General features: G+C 38.1%; 1 long non-coding RNA gene across 1 annotated transcript in view; it reads right to left on the bottom strand.

Moving 5' to 3' along the window:
* LOC123282857 (uncharacterized) overlaps positions 1–12,398 on the bottom strand; it is a 65,601-nt gene that overhangs the window by 51,504 nt on the left and 1,699 nt on the right. Inside the window, exon 2 of the long non-coding RNA XR_006523149.2 lies at positions 10,623–10,789. This is a non-coding gene — a long non-coding RNA (uncharacterized lncRNA). The remainder of the gene's footprint in view (positions 1–10,622; positions 10,790–12,398) is intronic.

Genomic DNA, 12,398 nt, shown 5'->3' with positions numbered 1-12,398 from the left:
AATGACTGCCTGTTGATCCTACACTTTGCCCCTGTGTAAGTCCTTTGTTTCCAAAAATGGAACAGGAGGCAAAAAATGTTCTACACAAAAAACTGTTCTGCAAATTACAAACACATTTTGGGTAAGAGGGATGTATTGTTCAACCACTGGAAAAGTGCAAGCTCAAAATAAATTCTCTGATTGTAAAAAGCAGGAAAAAAAGTGGAATTGAGCTTTCACTCCATTTTCCCACACTTTTCTGAGCATGGTGCGGCAATGTATTCCTCTTCAAGAGTCCACACACTGGATAAGGAAAAGACAGATTTAAGATTTGGTTCCTTCTTGGTGTTGCAAATTGTTAGAGGATAGCAAAGGTGGAAAACAAATTCTTCTAAATTACTAGTCCAAAAAACATAATACAAATGTTTATTACAAAGAATGTGTGTTATAATAATTTGATTCTTCCAAAAAAACTGAATTGCAGTAACCTCCATGACACCTCACAATAAGAAATTCATATCCATGATCCACTGAACACAAACCTCCCTGAGATTATTAGTGGTGGCCTATATTACATGATACCCAATAAACAAGCATGCTACAATAGCTAACAATTTCATTAATTTAAGAAACTAAATCTTACAAAAAGAGAAAAGTATTGGTTTTCTAAACACTATTTTGTCCTATTGGAGAAATTCAAACCTCAACAATTGTAAAATCTGACTTTTTAATTTATCTTAAACTCAGGTTTGAATGTATATTGTATCCTAAATGTGTTTCAGAATCAGCTCAGTAGTTGAGTATGTATTTTTCAACTAAGACTCTTGTTACGTATGGCACTCGAGTTGTAACTTAGTCAACATAAGCACTGTTCAACTTTGGAATTTTATTTTTAACTATAACACCTTTGCTTAATAGCTATTCCACTTTTTGCAATATAAAACACTTGTTATTAATGTCACTGCTTTTTTTTAGTAATCAAAAATATTGATAACTATTTTGCATCATAGATTTTAACAATTTCTAAGATTGGGTCCATCGGCAGTACCAAAGATGGTACCTATTTTTAAGTTCAAGGAAAATACAAAGAATTAGGTCATGAGCATTGGCTGCATAATTGTTTCTTGAATTTGTCAATAATTAGCAGACTGTAAAACATAAATTTGTTAATACTGTTGGATTGGAATGCCCCTGTAAACCATAAAAATAGTAGGGAGTTTTGCACAAAAGACAAAACAATCCTTGATAGTACTTCCTAGATCCAGGCCTATTTGCAACACTTGACAGAGAAAAGCACGAATATACTTGCATCCTTTTGTTGTATGTATGTCATACTACTGAAGGCACTTACAATCAAGTAAATCATTTCAGCGGTCTCCTGATGACAACATTCCTTCTATAGACTGTGAGCTGGTGTGGGGAATTAGATATCTAAAAGAATATGATTTGTGGTCACAGAGATATTCTTTATGAGGCTATATAGAATCCACATTGAAGTCATTTACATTTATTCCGTAGATCTACAAATCTTTTTTTACAGTTAACCTAATGCCACTCTTTAGCAATGCCCATTGCCTTCTACCAAGGAAAAAAGAATGCAAGCATGGCCATGGCCAGCATTAATTTAGTTCTCTCTCAAACTCCTATAACACATCTCTGTTTGGATAAGAGCAGAGACAGGCTAAAATATGTAGGATAAAGTCAGCAAGAAAAAACTGTAGTTTCCAAATTGCCATGGGCCTTTTCACTAGGAATCCAAGGGATAACATGTTTCCCAAAGCCAGGCATGGGTGAAACATTCTCTAGAAATAAGGGTGATTACTGGAAAGAAGAGAGGTAAACAGGCCAAACCCCTGGACACCTGCAAGAAGAAAGATACTTAGGAAACAGACCTGAGACAGAAAGGGTCTAATGGCTTGACTGTAAAAAGGAGCTTTATGTTTTCCAGCCCCACTGAAGGCATTAGCACAGATTAAAGTACCAGAGGGCAGGTTACTGTGGAAACTTGAGAATTTGAAAGTAAGAAGAAAACATTTGATAGAAAGGAAAAGTGATGGTCTGGGGCTTGTGTAACCAGAAGTATTATCAAGGTAGGAGGGACCCTGGTAGCCTGGAGAATGATGCCGATTGGATTGAGGAGCTACAAAACAAGATTTAGGATATCACAAACCATCTCTTTAGTTTTGCTTGATTCACAAATTGAGGCTTAATTACTACACTGTTACATTGCACTAGATACTATAAGGAACAGATGTCTGCTTTGCTCTTCAGGGCTGACAATGTAACTTAAAAAAAATGCTAATAAAAAATGTATTAGCATTTTTAAATGCTAATAAATACATTAGCATTAATATGAGGCAACGAAAACTTTAAAATTGTAAAATAGCATATTGCACTGCGGCATCTGGTGGTACATATCGATGAAATCTGTTCACATGTCCTTTTTTTTGTAAAGATTGGCACCTGAGCTAACAACTCAGTTATCTTTTCTTTTTTCTGCTTTTTCTCCCCAAATCCCCCCAGTACATAGTCATAAATTTTAGTTGTGGTTCCTTCCAGCTGTGGCATGTGGGATACCACCTCAACGTGGCCTGATGAGCGGTGCCATGTCCACGCCCAGGATCCAAACCAGTAAAACCCTGGGCTGCCGAAGCAGAGCGCACGAACTTAACCACTCAGCCACAGGGCCGGCCCCTCACGTGACATTTTGACACACTGTTCATAACCAATTTAGAAGCAATTTACTTAAATATGGGTATCCTTCATCACGGAAATGCCAAATGTAAATGATGCTGCCCCTCCCTGCCTCCTAATTCAACCTCCTCTAGTCTCTCCTTCACCTTCTATGCTCAGGTCCTAGGAGGAAAAAAAACAAGTCTGTGCCCACCTTTGCACTAACTAGTCCCTCTGCCTGGCATTTCTTCCTCTTGTATTGGATTTGCATGGCTTGTTCATTTTTGTTATTCAGATCTTACTTACATGTCACCTCCTCAGAAGGACCTTCCCAGTCCACATAGTCTAAAGTAGTCTCTTCACATCATCATAAAGTCTCTGCATAACTCTAATGATCTGAAGTTTATCTTTTTCCTTGTTCGTTTATATACAGGCAAGACCCTCATCTATCCCATTCTGTATCTTCAGCCTAGAAAAGTGCTTTGCACAGACAGGTGATCAATAAATATTGGCAAGTGAATTCATTTTACCTTATAAAACACAAGTGAGATAACACAGGACCACTGCTGATACTTAGTTATGAACATTTTGGGGTGGTCTGATTCTGTTTTATATTAATTACTTTATTACTGAATGTATTCCCAGAAAGGATATAGCTCAATTTATACTTCAGAAAAGTCTGCATTGCTTTGTATAAAATGCAGCTTAGATCAATACTAAGTGACTTGGAGCCATATAATTTCTTTTTCTCCCCTCTGCTTATCCCTACTCATTTAAATTTCTTGTATCTTAATCTCAGATTCTACTTTCTCATCAAGTCTCTGTCAATACTATTCAATCACCACCTCCCTCTCACTGTCAATACAAGAATTTAGATTTATAAACCATCATTAGCTTTACTATATATCTAAAAGGAAGATTTAGCTAATTGATCTTTTCAACCCCACAAGAAAAGTGGTGCTCCAGCATTTCATAATTTGTGTAAGGGATACATTATTCCAACTAATTTCCACTGGCTTTATGTCCAGATAGGTTTCCACCACTAAATACTATGAGATCTTGGGCAAATTTCTTCTCAGGACCATTTTCTTAATCCACAAAATTCATTTTTCAGGGTCAATGAGAGGTTTAAAAATTTCTATAAAGCAAATAACACAATCTTGTCACATAGTAGGTATGCACAGAGTGACTGTTATTTATTTTAGCAAATAGCCTTTAACAGCGCTGTTCCTTTTTTTGCCCCATCTTGCCTATTCTATGCTTTCATGCACCTTGACCATTTCACCTCCACCATCACCACCCAATTCAAAATCTCTCATATCCACTCCTTAACATCACACTGAGCAAGTTAAATAGTCAGTGTTAAATTTTCTTCAATTTTCTCCCCAGGAATTCCCAGAAAATGACATAAAAGATACCCAGGTCACTACAACCTAATTTGCAAGATTTTAATGGAAACTACAAAACAAATCTCAACGCAAGATTATCTTATCTCTTTAAAATAAGAATTCATAAAGATGGGTAACCACTTCTTCAGTATGTTTGATTCAACTGTCTAATTATTAACCATGAAGGAGTGTCCGTAAATATAAAGGATGGCAGTTAATATGAACTAGGAGAATCACCACTTTCATTTAAGAGTAGGAAGGGTTAGGGATAGTACAGCATTAAATGGGAAGAAAACCCTTGAAACATAGCTCAGTTTCTAAAGTACTGACTTCTCTTGCTCTACAAAAGCCCACTACTGTTTCTTCTATCACATTCCAAATTACAATTGTAACCTCATCCATGGCAAGTACTGGTCTGAATCCACCAATGAAAGTCATGGCACCACAAAGGCCTGTATGCAAGAACAAACTGGAGACTTAGTATCCCCTTTGGACATGACAACAGCCTAGAAAATTACAACAGGAGCAACAGAAAAGACACATTTTTTTAAAATAGCATTCAGTTCTAAATCAAGTCCTTTCAATAGTCATGATAATGAATATCATTTACTAAGCAACTATTACGTGTCAGGTATTATGCTAACTGAGCACTCTGCAAACACTGCTTCACCTTCACCCTCTCAACAAGCCTACAAAGTACTACTATCACTATTGTACTAGTGAGTAAACTGAATCTTTGAAACATTAAGCAATTGTCTAAAGTTACAGAGTTAGAAAAGCATAACTTGGGGCTGGCCTGTTGGCACAGTGGTTAAGTTCGCACATTCTGCTTCTCAGCAGCCTGGGGTTCACCGGTTCGGATCCTGGGTGCAGACATGGCACTGCTTGGCAAAAGCCATGCTGTGGTAGGCGTCCCACATATAAAATAGAGGAAGATGGGCATGGATGTTAGCTGAGGGCCAGTCTTCCTCAGCAAAAAGAGGAGGATTGGTAGCAGTTAGCTCAGGGCTAATCTTCCTCAAAAAAAAAAAAAAGAAGAAAAGCATAATTTTTTAGAATGCAACTTGGGTCTGACTTCAAAGCTTGTGTTTGTTCACCACATTACCTGAATTGCCTGATCAATGTGGCTGTCTGAATGACAATATACTTTTGAAGCTAGTTTCATAAACACAGGGCACTGTCTACAGTGCTGTGAGGGTGCAAAGTTGAAAAAGATAGGCATATGATAAGTGTTTGCATTACACTGTGCAAGGCATTCTTTTACGTACTGAGTTCTGATACCAAGATTAATCAGACAGATTATGCATTCAAGAAGCTTCTAGTCTAGTAGGAAAGACAAAATAGGTACATGGAAATTATAATACAAGGAGAAAAAAGGATGTCACAGAAGTTGAAAAGGGAGTCAAATACTCTTTCCTTTAAAAAGGCATGAGAACCAGACAGTTTTACAGGTGAATTTTATCAAACTTTTATGAAGGATTTTTTTCTAAAATCTGTTCCACAGCATTCAAAAAGAACTCATAAGTTCAAAAAAGAAAAAAAGGGAACGTTCCGCTATAGTTGATTCAAACTTGAAGGGAACACACAGATAGTAAAACTGTACTAACTTTCTATTGCCGCTGTAACACACTGCCACAGATTTGGTGGCTTAAAAAACTACAAATTTATTATCTTACATAATGTAGGTCAGAAGCCCCACATCAGTCTCACTGGGCTAAAATCAAGGTGTTGACAAAGTTGTGTTCCTTTCTAGAGGCTCCAGAGAAGAATCCATTTGCTTGCCTTTTCCAGCAAGAGACTACCTGCATTCCTTGGCACACAGCTCTCCTTCCATCTTTAGAATCAGCAATGTCAGGTCAAGTTCTTCTCACATCACAGCTGTGAACACCCTTCTATCTTTGCATCTCTCTCTGTCTCTAACTGCAGCTGGAAAAGCTTTTCCCTTTTTAAGGATTTGTGATTAGATTGGACCAACAGGAATAATCTAGGATAATCACTTCAGCAAAAGGGTCTTTAACCTAAATCACGTGTGCAAAGTGCCTTTTGCCAAGTAAGATATTCTAATCACAGTTTCCATGAATTAGGACATCTTTGGATGGCCATTATTCTGCCTACCTCAAAGGCTATTTCACTTATAACTGTTAAAGCAAAACTAATAAAATATTAGAAAATATCACGTAAAAGTGATATATTGACACATTTCTTTATTACCAAAGAGGGTTTTTTTTCCTTCCAAAAATGAATTCAGGTAAGTAATAATGTAAGGCATTATATCCATCCATTAAAAAGAAAAACCGTATGATCATCTGGATGCTGCAAAAAGCATTCATTAAATCCAACACCCATTCATGAATAAACTCTTAGATTAACAGAAGAAAGCCTCCTTAACGCAACAAAAAGAATTTACCAAAAACCTATAGAAAACCTCATTTTTTTTAAGATTTTTTTTCTCCCAAAGCCCCCTAGTACATAGTTGTGTTTTCAGTCGTGGGTCCTTCTAGTTGTGGCATGTGGGATGCCACCTCAGCATGGCTAGATGAGCAATGAGGATTTGAATTGGTGAAACCCTGGGCCACCTAAGCAGAGCACGCAAACTTAACCACTCCGCCATGGGGCCGATCCCAGAAAACTTCATTTATTAATGAACAAATACCAGCAGCCTTTCATTAAGGGCAGAAAGAACAACAATGACACCCAATTGCACCATCATTATTCAATGTAACAAACAGACTTAATTTAGTAAAATGAGATAAATAAATGAGGTATAATACTGCAAAGGAAGAGATAAAGCTCATTATCTATAGATGATATTGCTAAAAAGCACAAGGGAAATGAACAAAAAATTTTAGAATAAGAAAGTTTAGTAGATTAGATTTCCCATAAAGCAGCAAAAACCAATTAGCAAATATAATGGAGAAAAATATCCCAATCATGGTTGCAAAATTAACAAAAAACTATTAAAAATACTTAGCAATAAACTAAATATAAAAAAATATGGAGACCTATAAAAAGAAAATACTAAAACTTTACCAAAGAACATAAGACTTTTGCTGCAGACACTGCCAGGTTTCTGATGGGAAGACCAAATATCAGAGATAAGTCTGTGATTTGGGGATATATCAAGATTTGGAAAATGTCAAATCTCCCCCAAATTAATCAGTAATCCATTGCAATCTCCATCAAAATCCAAATAAGGTTTTGTATCAATTTTATAAGCGTATTAAAATTTCATATGAAAGAGAAAATAGGCAAGAAAAACCAAGAAATTTTTTGAAAAAGAATAAAGAAGTTATTGATATAAAGACATACACGCTATAATATAAATGGTAAGGCAGAGGTGCAAGAAAATTAATAAAACAGAGTAAAAAGTCCAGAAACTCTCCAATGTACATACAGAAATTTAGTTAGGACAAACGTGATGTTTCAAATCAGTAGAGAGACAATGGGCAATTCAATAGTGTTGGTGGTAGATAATAAATGATAATAAATATGAACAAAAAATAGGAACTGACAGTTCACATAAGAAAAATGGAAAAAAATAAAATGACAAGGGGCTCAACTCACTAGTAATGAGAAAAAGAGCAAATTAAAACAACAAAGAGATACTGTTTTTGATCCATCAACCCAACAAAAATGAAAAATGATAATATGCACTATTGGTATGGGGATGGGGATAAGAATATTCTCTTTCACTATGGGTAGAAATTTGGTATAAGTCCAAAAAGCCTTTTGGTGAACAATTTAGCAGTATCGACATTTTGAATATGCACTTAATCCAGCAATTTCTAATCCATAAACATATACATGTCTGCAAATTTTACACATTCACTGAAGCACAGTTCTTAATAACAAAACACTTGGAAGTCTAAATGCTCATCAATGGAAAAATAGTTATATGAATCACAGGACAGTCATTCTAGACAGTTTAAAAATTTTTTTTAAAAAAAAACAAAACCCCACAGGGATCTCTATGGCTTATCTTGAGAACATCTCTAAGATAAAATGCTAAAAATAAAAAAGCAAGTCAAATAACGGTAAAGGGAACATAACCAAACAAAATTATACAATTGTATAAGAACTCCTATTAACATATGGAAAGAGGATATGATCAATGATTCACAAAATTTAGTAGGATTAACAACCACCAAAGTGGGGCTTCCTAGGTCCCACTTCCATGAGATTCTCATTCAGAGGGTCTGGGCTGATGCACAGGCGCCTCTGTCTTTAACGAGCTCCCATGGGATTCGAGGCAGTGAGTCTGTGGCCAACATTTTGAGAAACACTGACTTAGAAGGATATAGTGTATCACGGAGTAATCCTGTTTTCCTATAGATATGGGAGTGACTTTGGCACAGTGCTGAAGGGAAACTTCCACTTTTTACTCTGTATAGTTGAAGTTGTTTGAATTGTGTGAATTAGTTAGTCTGTACATTTTAAAAGTAATTAAAACAACAACAAAAAAGGAAAATACTAAAAAGGTGGTGTCTTCAGTCACCTAACAGATAAAATCTATGAGAAATCAAAGGGAGAAAATATTTTCAGCTGGGGCAATCAGGGAACACTTCCTAGAGGAAGTGGCATTAAAATGAGCTTTGAAGGAAAAGCTAAGGTTAGGATGAGTAAAACTGAGAAATTAATACCAAAGAAAAAAAGAGGAAATAATGTAGTTCACTGACAGTGGGAGCACAAAATGATTCCTTTCTGGTAAGAAAAGCAGCAGTATGCATTAAGAGCCTTAAAAATGTTCATATTCTTTAGCCAGTCTAGGAATCTATTCCAAAATGATAATCAGAAATGTAACATATCACAAATGCAATGAGCCGAAGTGCTCATCATTGTAGTATTTTTGATAGCAAAAATCAAAAATATCCTAAATTTTCAAAATTGAGGAAAAGGTTAACTAAGTAATGGTCCAGTCATATGATGAAATATTTGTCATCATTAATACAATGGGAAGGCTAAAGAAATAAGGTGCATCAGTTAAAATGGCAAACCAAAAGTGGTTCAAACAATAATGATATTTACTACCTCACTTAGGAATTTAGCAGGTAGGGACAAAGCAGAGTTAGTTAAACCCTGGCAAAGACTGCTTGTTGTTATCCATTATGTATTCTCCCTTCTTTCTCGGAAAGAGAACTCTGACTTTTGGATAGGCATATAGCCACTCAAAAACTTCCCAGTCTCTATAAATGCTAAATACTGGTCAGTGTGATGAAAGCTGAAATGTCTTATACTACTTCCAAGAAGCGTCATTAAAGTACAGGTGAGGGGAGTATAATCACCTCTTGTACTTCCTCCTTTCTGCTGACTGGACTTCAGAAGCCATAGCTGGAAATTAAGCAGCCATCTTGGGCTACGAGGTGGACGCCATGTACTTAGTGGAAGGGCAACAAGAGAGAAGGAATCAGGATCTTTAACACCAAGGAGCACCACATCTGCTCTGGAATACCCACGTCTACACTGCTTTTACGAGAGAGAGAAATAAACTGCTCTTACGCCACTGTTTAATAAAGTGCTATTAAACTCACTGTTATTTTCTGACACAAGCATCTGAACTTAATCCTAAAATCTGGGCCCCCCGTTAGAGTTTCTGATTCGGTAGACCTGAGCAGAGGGCCTGATAATTTGCATTTCTAACTATTTCCCAGGTGCCGCTGATCCATCTGGTCCAGGGACCACACTTGGAGAACCACTGCGCTAATGGAAGTAATGCCTCAGTGGTTCTCAACCCTTGCTTTATATTAGAAACACTGGGGAGGCGGGTGGGGAGGGTCTTTTGAAAAACACGCTATCGGGGCCGGCCTGGTGGTGCAGCAGTTAAGTGCACACATTCCCCTTCTTGGCAGCTCGGGGTTTGCTGGTTCGGATCCCGGGTGCAGACATGGCACCGCTTGGCAGGCCATGCTGTGGGAGGCGTCCCACATATAATGTAGAGGAAGATGGGCACGGATGTTAGCTCAGGGCCAGGTTTCCTCAGCAAAAAAAGAGGAGGACTGGCAGTAGTTACCTCAGGGCTAATCTTCCTGAAAAAAAAAAACCAAAAACTATCTGGGACTCACTCCAGAGGAGACGCTAATTTAATTGATCTGGGCTGCGCTGGGTATGGATGTAGGTTAAAAATCTTCCAGATGATTCTAAGAAGTATACCAGGACTGAATACTGTAACCCTTGCCCTACTTACTGTGAACAGCTGTAATGAGACTGCAATTGAGTCAGGAGGGGAATGATACTTAGAAAGCTGCACTTACTGGCCCAGGACTTGAAGCAGAAGACTGAGGTTTAAGTGCCTACTCTGCGACAGTTATGAGGACAAGGAGCAGTGTAGTTTATCTGGATCTTAGTTATTATATTTGTAAAACGGTGATGAAAACATACACATCAGCAGGTTTTTGTGAAGACTGGATTAGATTATATAGTTGAAAGCACTTTGAATCGCAAAGTGTTACAGAGAAATAACGAGCAAGGAGGCCCAGCAGATCATCTACGGGGAAGCTGAGTTGGTTCAGCTCTGGAACAGGACTGGAGAATTGAAAGTAGAAGGAAAACAAGAGAGAACCTAGGAAGAAAGAATGTAGGTCTCACCTGTGACTCCCTGCCGCAGAGGACTGGGATGCACAGTAGCTCATCCGTTTCTCCTGCCACAGGTGCTGCCTTTTCCTGCCTTCCTTGATTTTTTTATCATGATTCTATTTTCAACAGTTGTTCTTAGTCTGAAACAACTCCTCTGGGTGAAATTCCTGGCCTGGAGCCTGCAGAGAAGCAAGTGTTGAAGAATGGATGTTCCAGCTATTAGGATCATTACACTGCCCTCAATAACCACAGCTTGAAATCTCCTGTCACTGAAATGTTTCCCAGGGGGCTGTTTTATATCCAAGTGTTTGGCTGTGTATGTGCCAGGTGTCAGGAACTGACCCCAATACTTCTAATTTCAGGACAAATAGCACCAGGCAAAGGGGAGTTCAGATCATGCCCCTGAGGGCCTCAGGTGCCAGACTAAGGAGTTTAGACTTTATTCGGTAACCTGTAGAAGTCATTGGTTTTAATCTAAGAAGTGATAGAAAGTGGTGCTCAGAATATCAGTCAGGGGACCAGTGTGATGGATTAGTCTGGGATGAGGCTGACATCAAGATGACCAGCATAGAGGTTACTGAAGTAACTCAGGTGTCAGGACTTCAACTAGGGTAGTGGCCATGGAAGTTGAAAGGAAATGATAAGTTCAAGAAATATGATGGATGAAAATGGACGACACTTGGCCCTCACAGTTGTCAGGTTCTTTTAGTAAATACAGGTAGCCCTCAACAACTAAAGATTAACGTGAGCTACCTGTCTTCTCTCTTGCTATTGGGTAATGTCCTACAGTGAAAGCAAGTCTCAGACTTACTGCTACTACACAAATAAATATTTGTCAACAAGGAGACACAAAAAACAGTACACAAACAATATTTTGTGGCAAAGTACTAAACAGCAGTCTAGAGTCAGGGAGCCATCCTGAAGGGTGTCAGTCTGCTAGACTCAGTGGAATCTAATACCATGTTCACAGAAGTGCCTGTGCCATATCCTAGCCAAGCACATAGCTTGAACACCTGTTAATTCCACAATGAAAAATCATTTCTAATCCTTTATGCTAATTAACATACCTCTAGTGCAGATTTACATAGTGATATTGGAAGCACTTGTGCATCCAACTTTGTAGTGAGGATTCCTGATTAGTGTCTTTCAAATGCTAATTACTCACCCTGGAGTGTGCAGATTAAAGTTAACTCTCAAACACATACACATCTCACTGAAGTATGCTAAAGTATACCAACAAGATAATGAGCATCAAAAATGGTTTCAAGGTCACAAGGCAGAGGATCATGTTTGAGGAAGATGAAAACGCACTGTTTTAATGAGGGGTCTTAGTGCTAAGAAACGGAAAACAGCTGCAGCTGATTTAAGCAGAAAAGAAATTTTTTAGAGGATATTGGGTAGCTCGGAGGGTTGGAGACGGAGGCTTTGATCTGCACAGCCAGAGACTACAACCATTAATAACAGACCACAGAACTGACAGAGAGGGCTCTGGGGGTGCTGTCACCATGCACAGGCATCTTGAATCACTGACTCAGCTAATACTGGATGCTGATGCTTCCACTAGAAGCACTCTCTCTACTGTCCCAGGAGTTTACCTTGCTACACTCCTGCAGTTATGCAGGGAGCATAGCTGTCTGTGCCAGCTTTTTTGAGTCACTAGCTTCCAGCTGGTGCACATGATTGATTCAGCAGGTATTTGGCATTTCAATTTCACCCACTAGACTCCTAAGGTAGAGAATTCTCCAAACGGAAGGGGGCTTCAGGTGGTAAGAATGAAAAAGAAAAAAA

Source organism: Equus asinus, chromosome 1, assembly GCF_041296235.1.
Source record: "Equus asinus isolate D_3611 breed Donkey chromosome 1, EquAss-T2T_v2, whole genome shotgun sequence".
Lineage (NCBI taxonomy): Eukaryota > Metazoa > Chordata > Mammalia > Perissodactyla > Equidae > Equus > Equus asinus.
This window is presented reverse-complemented; position numbering and strand designations above follow the sequence as displayed.